Here is a 13,821-nt window from a genome sequence, read left to right as displayed (position 1 = left end):
GCTCATTGGGTGAAACATATGCCGCATGCGTCTTCTCAATTCTGCATCAGTAAATCTGGGATCGATACCGTGGTCTATTTAAGAAAGCCGTGAACGTGCACTAGCTTCACCTGTTCATCCTGGCTCGGCAAACGTGCAACCGATTAAGCCTCGGTGAGCGGATCGCACTAAGTCCGGCTGTGCGTTTTCACATTTTATCCTGGAATTCTTTATTCTACTTTAGTACAACAGGGTCCAGATGTGTAGATGGAAAAAAACAGGAGGAAAAACACAGAAAACAGTAAACACAATCCTTTCAATAATAAACCGACAAATCATTAAGCCGTCTAAGGACACATGAATAGAAACTTTGGTTCGCACCACGTACCAAACGCAGACAACCAAATCATCAAATCACTGAGCACGAAAAGTCAGAGGGTGTGAAGTCCTCCTATGAGGGTTAACACCTCAATGCCTCAACAGTCTGTACATCTTTCCATGCAGTCGCAACACCTCTGATCTTTATTTAGCGTTCAGTCTGAAAGCACCTATGTTCTGCTGGTCAGTTGGGGGTTCTGTTGCTAGGAGCAACCCCTTCTGACACAGCGACATGGCAGCTTCACATTGAGCTCTTTATCAGAGCAGGGAGCAAGTGAATATTGACCAGCAGCTTCAATCTTCTCCCCAAATGCCTTTGGTTGGAGAACTATGAGTAGGTGCCTTTTTTTTCAAATCACAGCTTACTTTTGATACCTTATTTGTGATTTCTTACTTTAATTTTTTTGCTAACAAAACCTAGTCCCAGACCTAGCGTTACTTTGGCCACGTTATTGGCTAACGTTCTATCAAAAATATCTGTTCAAATACAAATATAAATGATCTATTAATGTGTTCAGTTAATTTAATGATGTACAACTGTGGAACGTCTTACCTTTCTACTTATTAAAAAACAGATTCCTTTGCTTCCTTACTAAGCTCAAATTATTTCCCCATTTTTCTGATACTCCCGTTCACCTTATCAATCCAGAGGGCATTCTCAGGAGGTCAGGAGGAGCAGAGCCAGGTCAGCCCCGACCCTACGGCTTCTACACAAAATTGATTGTTTGATTGCTAACGTTAGCTCCAAACGGCATTCAAGTGACAGCCTATGTTGTGTGATTGCTAACTTGTAGACAGCAGTGAACGAACTTTGTTAAGTAGGTCCCTTTTTACTGTATTGACATTACAGACGTCTCTCGTTAGCATCTTGTATGCTACTTGTCGCAAAGCGACGCATGCGCGACTCAAATCTGCACTCGACACCGGGCAGTGACAAGGACTTCGCCTCGAACGCTGTGTCCACTTCTTATAATACATCCGTGATGTAGCTTCATCATTGTAACAATAGGTATAATGGGAAATGCTGTTTTTATTTTGAGGAACATATGCTGCTCCATATCTAGATTTGTGTAACATTGAGACAGCTGAAACATAGACTGTGAAAAAAAGGGCACAACACAAGTGTATTTATCTTTATTTCCTGCCAAAGTTCATCCATTAAAAAGCCTTCAATAAAACTTTACAAATGTACTTGGAAATACTAATTATATAAAGGGGCTGATGTTACAGGTTCAGGTTCAGGTCAGGTGTGTGTGTGTGCATGTGTGTGTGCGCACATGCATGTGTCCTCAGAGAATTGAATGTGAACTCCCCCCACACAGCCGTGAATCAACACCACCCACAGATTTCATCTATAAATCAGACCGAACACGCCTGCTAACGTATGATGCCTTGAGAGATGTTTCATACATCATGCTATGTGTCACGGTGTGTGTGTGTGTGTGTGTGTGTGTGTGTGTGTGTGTGTGTGTGTGTGTGTTTGCTATTAGTGTATGGTGTGTGTATGAAGCCACAGAAGCCATGCCCCTGAGTGCTTTCTCTTGTGGGGTGTCTTTCTGATCATTCTTCACTTTAACTTACTCGTGATAACTTCTGGCACTGATGGCTGACGGTATAAATTTCCTCTTTTGAGATGATGTGGGCAAACTGCCTGTAACAAGGTCGTCCATAGGCAGTTGTGTGTGTGTGTGTGTGTGTGTGTGTGGTGTGTGTGTGTGTGTGTGTGTGTGTGCAACCTGGGCCTTCATTTATAAAACTGTGTAGATTTTTTTCTGACAGGTTTCATGTGCCAAAAGTCTGAATTTTCACACACAAAACATTCTGATTTATAACACCATGCGCGCACACCTGTACAGATTTTTCTTGAGAGAAGATTATATATCTCTCTCTATATATATATATATATATATATATATATATATATAATGAGTAATTGTAACTAGGTTCGGGAGCAGCCACGCTAAACCACCACCCTCACACCAGACAAACTACATATACCGTCTGCGTAGCCAGACTTGCGCTCTGATTGCTTGACGCAAGACGTCGTGCGTTTCACGCTCCGGTCGTGGATCCGGAGCTGCTGCTACGCTCACGCTGAGTCCTGGAGTTTGTACGGCGCTCTATTCGACACAGGACATGTTTCAGTCACGCCGCAGCGGTCGGATCCCGTCCTTTGTCTCAACGGCGCCGATTGAGGATTGCGGTTTGCGGTCGTCATGCCGCGTCGTTGCCTGGATCTCTCTTCCTCCGCCGACCGGTTCCCCCTGCTTCCCTCGGCTTCGGCTTTTGCTTCAGCGCTCTCGGTCTCCTTCCCTCGTTCCGTGGGTCGGGATACTCGGAAACCGCGGGATCGCTTTAACCCCCTCTCCTCTCAGTCCGGCCTTCCTCCCGTGGGGCCGCATCGTGGCGGCTCTTCCCCCGGTCTTCGTTGCCGCCCGCGCCAGGCCAGCAGCCCCCGGTGCCTGCCGTCCCTGCCGGGTTTGTTCGGCGGGCTTCGGCTTCGGCCGCGCGTTGTCACGCATACGTCACGGTCCTCGTCGGCCACGGACCGCATCTCCGGCTCCCCCTGGCGGTGGTCGGTCGTCTTTCGGTCAGTCGTATTTCCCCATGTGCCTGCTCCCTCTGTCTGTCATGTCTCGGGCGTTCTCTGCCTTTCATCCCTGTTTCGCAGGCTTCACGAGACCCTGCGCAATGCATCCCTTCATCCCTTCATCCCGTCCTCTACCCTTCCTTCTGCTGTCCTGGCCGATCGGTCTTCTGCTCCTCCCTTTCTCTGCTGGCCGCACTGCAGTGCCACATCCAGCCGCTCAGGGGACCTTCCTACTATCGTGCTTGACGATTCTTAGCCTTCTTCTTTGCTTCTCGGTCTTTCCTTCCCCCCCCCCCCCCCCCCCCCCTCCCTTCCCCAACTCCCAATGCATTTTGCTCCTTGTGTTGACCACTTTTCTCCTGCCAGGGCTGCTCCGTCGTCTCGGCCGCGCTTCGTCGGTGCGTTAGCCTTCACCGGTCTCCCCTGCCTGCTCCGCTTGTTCTCTGGCACTAGGTTTGAGTATTGTTTTGCCGATTTCCCCTCTAGCCCTTGAGGTTTCCTTGTGTACGTTAGAGGCTTTGTACGTAAGATGATTGTTATTATTGTTATGTTTTCCGTGATTGGGCACGGGTCCGTTCTCCTTCGTCGTTCCGTGACCTATGGGCTTACCCCATTGTTGGTTCCTTTCTTTTGGGGCACGAATGGTCTCGAGTCTTACTCATTTAAAAACCTACTAGCCAGCCATCAAATACATTGGCTCCAGCGCCAAGGCACCTTCACAACACCCACTTTTCACATATCCAAAATGGCCACTTGACTTTTGTTTCAGAAACAGCATTCTCTGCATTTCAGCCAATCACCCAAACATTTCCACATCGTCGCAGCATCCACAGTCGCTAGATCGGTATCTGCCATCAAACCATTCAGTTCCCAGGCCGCAGGTCATTCCAAGCACCACCGGTCTTACTTATCACAACGATGTCACAATTTCAGTCAAGCCCACGCACAATCAGTTTTACACAATCTGACACTTTTGGGGGTCTGTAAACTATTCGGGCGAAAACTGCTTCTGAGACAGAACCCCCATCCTGACTCTCTTCCACCGGACATCACCCATCCTCCCAGACCGCCATCAGACGACATCCACATCAATTTCGCACATTCATAATGTTCTTTTGCACATTCATAATGTTCATTAAATCTTTAACTAACACATGGTTGTGGCGTGGTCCATGCTAGTGAATGGAGTTAATTTTGTTAACTAAGGTTCGGAGCAGGGCCACGCCTAAACCACACCTCTAATCACCGACAAACCTACATATACCGTGCTGCGTAGCCAGACTTGCGTCTCTGATTGCTTGACCCACCCTCCCTTACCCTCGCCTTTCGTCCATCTTCCATTCCTGTTGCACTTCTCCTCTTTGTCTCTTCGAGGTACCGTCTGGGGGGTCCTGTAAACTATTCGGTGGCGGAAAACTGCTCTGAGACAGAACCCCCATCCTGAGTCTCTTCCACCCGGACATCACCATCCTCCCAGACCAGCCATCAGACGACATCCACATCAATTTTCGCACATTCATAATGTTCATTTGCACATTCTAAATGTTCATAAATCTTTAACTAACACATGGTTGTGCGTGGTCCATGCTAGGGAATATAAGATATATTAGATAGATGTATATATCTAGATACATATATACTATTATATTATCCATACCACACATCACACACACACACACACACACACACAGTACATACGGACGTGCGTTACCTTATGCGGTTGTGCACGAGCCTCACGCTCCTCCCAAGGCCGCCCCATATTTGTCCTTATAAGGTCCATATCAAGTAATCAATGAATATTCCTGCCATGTAAAAGGAGCCTTTACTGACCAATCATGAAATGAAAAAAGAAAATTGAAAAAAAGTAATAATAAAAAAATCAACAAAAAAGAAATCAGCGATTGTGAGATTGAGGTGCACAGGCTAAAGCTTCACGCAATGCCAAATCTGCCATGCTGTTGACTGGTGACAACACACAGGCCATCGGGAACTGTAGGACTTTTTATGTATTGTTCGGATTTGAGTCACATTGGCTTCATCAGGGTAACCTCTGTGTTGTTTGGGTCTGTGGGACACGTTTTCAATGTTTGCTAAAAGAAAAATTCTATGCTATTTATAATTTCCTCTAACTCAAACTCATTGGCCTTGGCTCATTTTATGTAAAGAACATACAAATTAACTTATTTTCAATGACTGCACACGGTACACACCCCCCTACACATAATGACATAGGAGATGTTCTCTTCTACTGGACTAGAGTGTAATAATTGTTGGTGCAATATGTAACTGTGTCCTCCCCCCAACTGGGCCTGCTGTGTGTGTGTGTGTGTGTGTGTGTGTGTGTGTGTGTGTGTGTGTGTGTGTGAGTGTAGGTGTCTGTGTGCGACAATGTTGGGCACATTTTTATTGAGGATTAAATCTCGACTTTTGCGATGTATGCAACCACAAATTTCACTCTGCTTCACGCAACTTCTTCTTGCCTAACAGGTTTTATAAATGAGGCCCCTGGTCTCCCTCCCATATGGTAAAATAAAGATGCTTGGTCAGTGGCTCTCCGTGTCAGATACATCGCAGAAATCATCCTTTAGTGTCTTTGGGGAACACACCGGGCAAAGCGGAATCTCAACTGTTTCACAGTGTTGTATGTTGTGCAAGTTATTTCCTAAGATGTCGTACAAACCATTAATGAGAATATGTTAATATATATGTATATCCCTGCCTCTGCAGAATTATTTCTTATCCCCGGTTGGAACAAATTGTATCCCCCCCTTCACAGTGATCAATGATACTTCACCAATAGACCACTTATTATACACCTAAGATAGCAGTATTTTAAACTAAGTAAATCACTGTAATGTGAACAGTCTATAGTGCCATGGACCAGTTAAATCTGGGCAGCAGTTGCCGGTTGTATTTAACAGCCACAGAGCTCCGGGACACCGTCCCCCACCGGCAGTTGTTTAGCCGCCAACAGGTTACTGTGAGCTGGCTACAGGCACAGCCAGATGCTGGTCCTTCCAGCGGCCGTGGTAGTGAAGTTTTGCCAGAAAGAATGAGCGTTAGACGGCGATAACAGTTAAGTTTAAGAGTCAAAACAACTAGTTCAGTTTAGGAAAATGATTGTGGTTAAAACATGAGGAACAAATAAGCGTTTCCTGGGTGAAAGTATTGTTTTCCATTGGATGTTGAAGTTCATAAATGAGTGTTTTGGCATGACTGGCCGAGTGGCACTTTATATCCATGGCATTAAAAGGGAGGTTTAATTCTTCCATGTTTTTTTTCCCCTTTGCTTTTTTCACAAATCACACCCTGCATACATCTGTGTTTAATGACTGAAATCTGGATGATTCATAGGCTGGTACTGTGCAAATGAAAAGTAGGTGACAGGAAGTTAAAGAACTAGCTTAATTCACAGTTTGTGCAGGCAAAACTGATAACACGAGAACCAAACCAAGAGTCCACATGAGACTAAGGACTTAAATACAAACCAATCTGACGAGGGGATAAAAGTGCATGGGGGGGAGGAGGGCAGGTGAGGGGATGAGGTGATTAGGCAGCAGAAGAGGCATGCAGCTGATTGGCTGAGCAGGGAAGGACTAACGATGTTGATTCAGAGCAGATGTGTAGATGGAAAGAAACAGAAGGAAAAACACAGGAAACACAATCCTTTACTAATAAATCGACAAATCATCAAGCCGTCTAAGAACACACATGAATAAAAACGTTGGTACACACCACTTTAACCTGCCAACTATTGTATCAGTGGCAAAAACTAAAAACCCAGACGACCAAATCTTCTTAATCATTCAGCACAAAAAAATCTGAAGGTGTGAAGTTCTCCTATGAGTGTTAACGCCTCAATGTGTCATACACTGGCCATTTCATGACTCATCAGTCAGATTTTTCAGCCATTGATGTTGGGTGAGAAGGCTGTAACTTGGAAATGGCGTTCCGGTTTAACAGTAAGAGGTGCTGGATGGGACTGAGGTCAGGGGTTTGTGCAGGTTTGACCCCTAAAATTAACAGACTTAAGACAAGGCAGCGTAATGTTTTGAAGGTTTATAGAATTAAAACGTCTACAACAAAAGTGTCCCAAGGCAAGCAGGTGAAGACAAAAAGAAACTCCCAAAACACTAGGAACAAATCTACACAGGGAGAGACCCAAGAGACCCGACTCTGAATTCTGGGAGAACAGTGCTCTAGTGGGACCACAAGGAACTAAGAGCTCTTCAAGATAAGATGGTGCTTGACCATTTAGAGATTTGTAGGTCATGAGAAGGATTTTAAATTCAATCCTGGATTTTAAAGGAAGCCAATGCAGAGAAGCTAATACAGGAGGAATATGATCTCTTTCCTTAGTTCTTGTCAGAACACATTCTGGATCAGCTGGAGAGTCTTAAGGGACTTATTTGAGCATCCTGATAATAAAGAATTACAGTAGTTCATGGACTAGTTTTTTAGCATCGTTTTGAGACAGGATGTTCCTAATTTTGGCAATGTTAGAAAATGAAAAAAGGCTGTTCTTGAGATTTGTCTTAGATGGGCGTTAAAGGATATATCCTGATCAAAAATAACTCCTAGATTTCTGACAGTAGTGCTGGAGTCCAGAGCGATACCATCCAGGGTAGCTATATCTTTAGATAGGGGGTTTAGGGCCCAGCGCAATAACTTCAGTTTTGTCTGAGTTTAACATCAGAAAATTGTAGGTCATCCATGATTTTATATAATTTATGCATGATTGAAGTTTAGCTAACTGACTGGTTACGTCTGGCTTGGTTGATAGATATAATTGGGTGTTATCCGCATAACAATGAAAGTTAATCAAGTGTTTCCTAGTAATATTGCCTAGAGGAAGCATACATAAGGAGAAAAGAATTGGTCCAAGCACTGAGCCTTGTGGAACGTGTAATCTATCAAGCAATCAATCAATGTGGGAGGGACTAAAGTGGACATAAAGGTCCTCTTGTATATTAAGGTACGAAATTAAATTAAATGCAGTTGGAATATCTTTCTTAAAGGGTGTGGTTAAAACACGGAGTGGTCTGTGCACACTCCGACTAAAACCAATTGAATCTAGTAGTAAACAGATCAACGCAGAAAGAACACAGTTAAAATATACCCATGAACAAAAATGGGAAAGAGTAACACACAGGGAATGAATTAACAAAATAAAACAGGAAAAGCCACAACTACGGAGACAAAAATGGGTCAAACTTTTCTATGTGGACTTTGCTTTGGGGCAGTGTCATATTGAAACAGGAAAAGGACACACACACACACACACACACACACACACACTTATCACAAAGTTGGAAGCACACCGTCGTCTGAACTATGATTGTACTGAAGGAAGAATTCCCTTTATTTGATTTAAGGCTGATTGCACAAACCACGATACCAGCCCTTGGAGTTATTGTTATTGTTATTTTCGTGTGAGTCTACGTATCAAGTTTAGTTTTTTGAGCACTATAAAGTATGTTGTGTGTGTGTGTGAGGCAATATGTAGAAATGTATGTAGAAATGGGTGTTCAGATGCAAATTGCATTCCCAGCATCATGTGACATTTTAAATTGTTTTGTTTGTTGTTACATTGATATGATTTGGTTTTAAAATGTTGGTATTTAGAATTTCTATAAATTTAGTTGAGCCCTATCTGATTGACCTGATCTGGGAATCCTAAAATTATTGTAAGTATTCTACCCCCTTGGAGGTGTTAATGTTATATTTCTTCCCAACATTGAATCAGCTTTATTGGCACAAGTACATGCACACAAGGAATTTCTTCTCTCATTGTTCTCAATGTACTTACACAGAAGAAAAATAAATAAATAGATCTGTTCCCTGACTTCAATCACCTCGCTCTGAGCGTTCTTGTGTTATCACGACATGGGCTACATTTACATTGCTATGTTTTGGTTTAAAAACTAATATCTTTTGGTACGTTTCCCCCTCGCATTCCCCCTGCTCTTGAGTTTGAGAGTCCCCAAACCGGAGACAACTAACAAACGGTGGCCTTTGGCAACACCGACGCCAAAGTTTCGCCGACCTAATCGGTCGTGACGTCTCGTTCTCTCAGACGTAGATACATGAGTTCATGGGCATTCGAAAAAACAATTCTCTCAGTGAAAATGTCACCATTTATGTCACTTCCTGCGGGAATCAGACGTGGAAAACTCGTGCTTTACTTTGCTACCAGTGTTCCCCAGTTGGTGACGTTTGATGTAGGCGACTTTGGTCCACTAAAAATATTTTATTGACAACAAACTGTTAATTGTGAACAAATGGCTCTGACATACACAGACATTAGATGTTTCAAATTATTCATAAATAGGCCTATGTATTAACACAACACCTTATCTGTGTCTTTTCCCATTCGCTGTCCTGCAGATAACACAGACCAACACCTGTTGACAGGATGTTTGTATGCTCGCAGAAGAAAACAGCAGCCAATCTTTTGTTATTGTGGCCTCCATGTTTTTAGACACCTGATGCTCTAGGCTACGCCCAACAGTTGGTGGCAGTCATGCAGACAAGTTGTTTCACCAAACGGCAATATAACAGAAGAAGAAGAACGCTTGAAAACCAAAATGTAGCGATGCAAATGTAGCCGTAGGTTTCACCATAAAACTCCAGATAGCACCACAGGTGCCTTGTTTTGACTACACTGCACACAGGCGATGCCCATTCAACTAATTATGTGACTTTCAAAACCCATTGGTTGGACCAGTGATGGGTCACATGTGCTGTAGTCAAGTGGAAGAATGCGTAAATATATTTTGTTTCATATTTTCCGCAATTACCGCAATTACTTTGTAGACACTTGTTTTTACTTTCACATGAACGGGTATTTTGCTGTTAAGTAACAAAAGAAAAGAAAAGCCAATGATTTGGTACAACCATCTAAGGGGTGAATACTTTCCATAGGCACTGTATGATGGTTCCCTTAAGAAAATGAGCTATAAATGAAAAAAGGGTTACATTTCTTTGTGTTTTTTGTTACGAGTGTGTATTCTTCTGTCACCAATTTGCTAAGGTCACCAGTGAATGCATAACCACATTGTGTCATTTACTGTATGTGCAGTATAAAGAACTGTCACACCACGTCCATTAAGCAATTTAACACCCGCTCGAGCCATCTCGTAAATGGGACTTCATATTTCACATAACCCTGACATTTTACGCCCCTCCACACTTGTATGTAGTTAGTGCTGCAGGCATTCTGTAGACACACGTGTACGCAGGTATACACACCCAGGAGAGACATTATAAGAGGAGACATTAATCAAAGAACACACACACACACACAACAGCAGAAATAAAGTTGGCTTTTATATTGTGTGCATTAAAGCTCATTTAGAGTCAATACATTTGAACTCCTGAACCTGCCGTCTAATTATAGGAATGTGAAACGACAGGCAGAGGCAGTATTAGAAGGTAAATCCTGCTGTGTAAGAGGGAGTTAGAGTGTGTGTGTGTGTGTGTGTGTGTGAGAGAGAGAGCTTCATCCCTATCTGCAGTGTTCCTAATACGGGCAGCGCTCAGCGGTGGCCTATCGTTGGCAGAAATGACAACCAGCTCTTTCTTGCCCTGCAGACAGCACATGTGCTGTCTCCCTTTCTTTCTTTCTTTCTTTCTTTCTTCCCTCACACCTTTCTTTCCTTTTTTAAGTCCTCGTTCTCTGTGTTGCTGTCTTTAACTGTCTCTTCCCCATGGTTCTCACCACCCACACCTATCCGTCACTAGCTCTCTTCTTTATCTTTTATGCCTTTTGTCCAACACTTTTTATTATTCCATGTCTTATTTAAGAGCCTTATCTTGCCTCTCTTTTTTTCTCTTCATTTGCAGCCTTTAGCTTGGATTTTAAAGACATTAACCCTCATTTTGTCCTCGAGTCAAATTGACCTGTTTTCCTATATCAATGTTCTTTTTAATTACCCTAAATGTCATGATTGATTCCACACAACTCTCTTTGGCAAGTACAAATCTCTACTTTCATTCATTTTTAATTTTTTAGCATTTGAAAAAATTGAAGTGGTTTTGAAATAGTATTGAGTAAAAGTTATTTTATAAAGACATATTCCAGTCTGTGATTATCCATCAACATACAGTACATTCCTTTAATTTGTCTAAATAATTCCTACTTTTCTAACTGAAACACAGATATAATCTCCTATAAATTAGGTTTATTGACCATAAATTCCAAAAATAACTGTAAAACTATAGTTAAGTTAAAAAAAAGTCAAAAAGTGACACATTGAAAAGAAATTTAAAAAATGTTGGAAAAAGGGACAAAAACATAAGAAAAAGATTCAAAAATCGATGATCAACCTCAACAAAAGTGTTTTCAACAAGTGATTGTCAATTTTGATGGAAAGACAACAAAAGGGTTAAGCCAGAGTTTTATTAATGTGAATGAAGTCATCGATTCCCTACGTGGCAGCGGATGCACAAGAAGGTTTGACGTTACAGAATCATTCATTTCCTGGCAGATTTTATTTTTATATGTAGTTACAAAGAGTTATTTGGGAACCGCGGTAAAAGTCCAGTTCATTGTTCTCATAGACAAGGTAAAGTGACTCACAATCGGAGCACTTCTAGGGCTTGGATCAGCTATGAACTCACTCTGATGAATCATCAAACCAAAAGATAAAAGATACGTTCATCACACAGATTTCTGTGAGTAACATCCAGTGTTAATAGTTCCAAGTTTGCTTGAACTTATTCTGTCAATGCATTTCCATCTGGAATGATTGGACACTTGATTTTTTTGTTGTATTTCAGCCTTTTTAATCTATTCTGAATAGGACATGAGTACCCCTTCATTTCACTAAAATAGTCCTACTTATTCTCCACTTTGCATCATACATCAACATGTGATCTAGTGCAGGCACCTAATGTAGAGAGAGCTGCACCAATGATTACTGTCATTTATTTTCCCTGCTATCCTAACCTCGGTCCCTCAAGTGATCAACACGTACATGGTTATTTTGAAAAACTGAGACATTTACCTTCATTTGTGCCCTTTGTTTCCACACAAACGGAGAACTTTCCTCTCCAAACGAGTCCTTCTAAAAACTCCGACCAGAGTGGAGATTTTTGAAATCTTCTTTTGCACGTTTGCATGTAAACTGAGACAAACGAAGGTTTAGGCAGCCGAGGAAGGGAATCGTTGCTGTTGTTGCTATTTTCGTGATTCTGATCGGTTAACGTGGGCTTGAGCTTCTCGTTACACTGCCACCTACAGGTTTGGCATGCTCTTTACGACACTGTCGGCATATATACACGGGTACGTGCACATGAACACTTTTCTGAAAACTGAGAGCTGTGCACGATGTTATTTTTGAAACCGGAGAGGTTTAAAAAAATGCCCGTTTATGAAAATAGCCGCCCATGTGTAAACACAGTCTAAATTGCAAAGTTGCCTAATTCAGATTTCAACACATCTATTTCTTTAGAAATGACACTGGTTAAGAAAGTGAGCCATATTCTTTGAATATGAGAGTAACAATCAAACAAGTTAATATGTCAATATCCACCCACTCAGCCAAAATAAAAACTCAGCTATTTGTTTCAGTTCTTTATTAAAATCATCTTTTTACTTCTGTCCTGCTTGCAGTGCAGCACAGTATTGTCACTGTCCCCACTGGTGGCAGAATGCCTTACCACCTTTGTTGTGTGCGTGTGTGTGTGTGTGTGTGCGTGTGTGTGTTCTCATGTAATTCTGACAGTGTGTGTATGTGTGTGTGGATCTGTGTGGGTGAGGTGCTGACAATAAAGTGGAGCACAACTAGCCATGATTCCGTCACAGTCAATACAGCAGTATTAATACAAGGCCTTGAGACATAGTTCAGAGGTGTACAGGCAGAAACTGTGGACGCGTTTCCACTGCAGGCTAAAACTGGGCTTACCAGGGCTGAGGGCCGCTAAATGCTTCATATGTTACTAAACGCGAGGTTTGAAAATCGATTTACCTTCGACCATACTGACTGATCATAAGCACATAAAAGCGCAGTATGGCCAGGAGGGCGATCTCTTATCTCAGGCAGTGTTTCCAAGTTCCTAGCCAATGATGTGTGCAGGATCATTGTTGTCCATTTAGGAATAAAAGTCTGAAGATGCGATTATCAAAAGAAAGCCCTGGTTGGGCCATTTTTGGCCTTAGTGGAAACCACACTAGCGAGCAGCTTTAGCCCTGCCCCTGACATGTGTCATATTAGCTTTACCAGTTTTGTAAAATTAAGAATGAAACAGTGTGTCTGTTTTGTATAATTTGTTTTTTTTATCTCCTTTGTTTTTTTTTGGTTTTTTTTACAGCACAGCAGCTTGGCAGATACAACACACTATGTACGTTTATCAAAGTCCTTATATATACCGTACAGGTTGGTTGGCAGGGGTAGCTGTGCATGTTTTTGTATAGTAATACAGCTACTAAGAGATGCAAAAAAAAAGCCTGTGCTGCTCGCTACATTGTGTTTCAAAGAGGTCACCGTACTCGAAGGTCTGACGCAGAACCCCAAAACAGGGTCGAGAATGTGACCACCTACTTAAGTGAGTTGTGGTAAAAGCTGCTGTATCCATAAAAGGTTTAATTAGTTGTTAATCTGTAGCCCAAACCGAAAATAAAGGCCCCTCTGGGTAGACAAACACACGCCACCACTGCTACAGTGACACGGTCGTAACACACTCGCGCACCCTTCCACGTGGTCACTCATGTTGAAATCTTAGCGTCAGCTACAAGTAGATAGCTAATGGAGGCTAATGGTTGGTCTTAAGTGAGCAAAAACACAGTTACATACTGGTCTCTGTTTTCGCTGGAGGGTAGGGAGCTGGGCAGGAGGTTCGAGACAAGGAGAGACAGACAGACAAAAAAAAAA

At 42.6% G+C, this 13,821-nt stretch overlaps 1 protein-coding gene across 1 annotated transcript in view; it reads right to left on the bottom strand.

Moving 5' to 3' along the window:
* Positions 1 to 13,238: 13,238 nt before the first annotated feature.
* Positions 13,239 to 13,821, bottom strand: part of grin2da (glutamate receptor, ionotropic, N-methyl D-aspartate 2D, a) — a 254,730-nt gene continuing 254,147 nt past the window's right edge. The window contains exon 19 of the mRNA XM_032535848.1: positions 13,239 to 13,821. This exon is cut by the window's right edge and continues 7,118 nt beyond it. The gene's annotated coding sequence lies outside the window, so the exon portion shown is untranslated.

The sequence above is a fragment of the Etheostoma spectabile genome, chromosome 14, assembly GCF_008692095.1.
Source record: "Etheostoma spectabile isolate EspeVRDwgs_2016 chromosome 14, UIUC_Espe_1.0, whole genome shotgun sequence".
In the NCBI taxonomy this organism is placed as follows: Eukaryota; Metazoa; Chordata; class Actinopteri; order Perciformes; family Percidae; genus Etheostoma; species Etheostoma spectabile.
The sequence above is the reverse complement of the archived record's forward strand: the minus strand, read 5'-3'. Positions and strand labels throughout refer to the sequence as shown.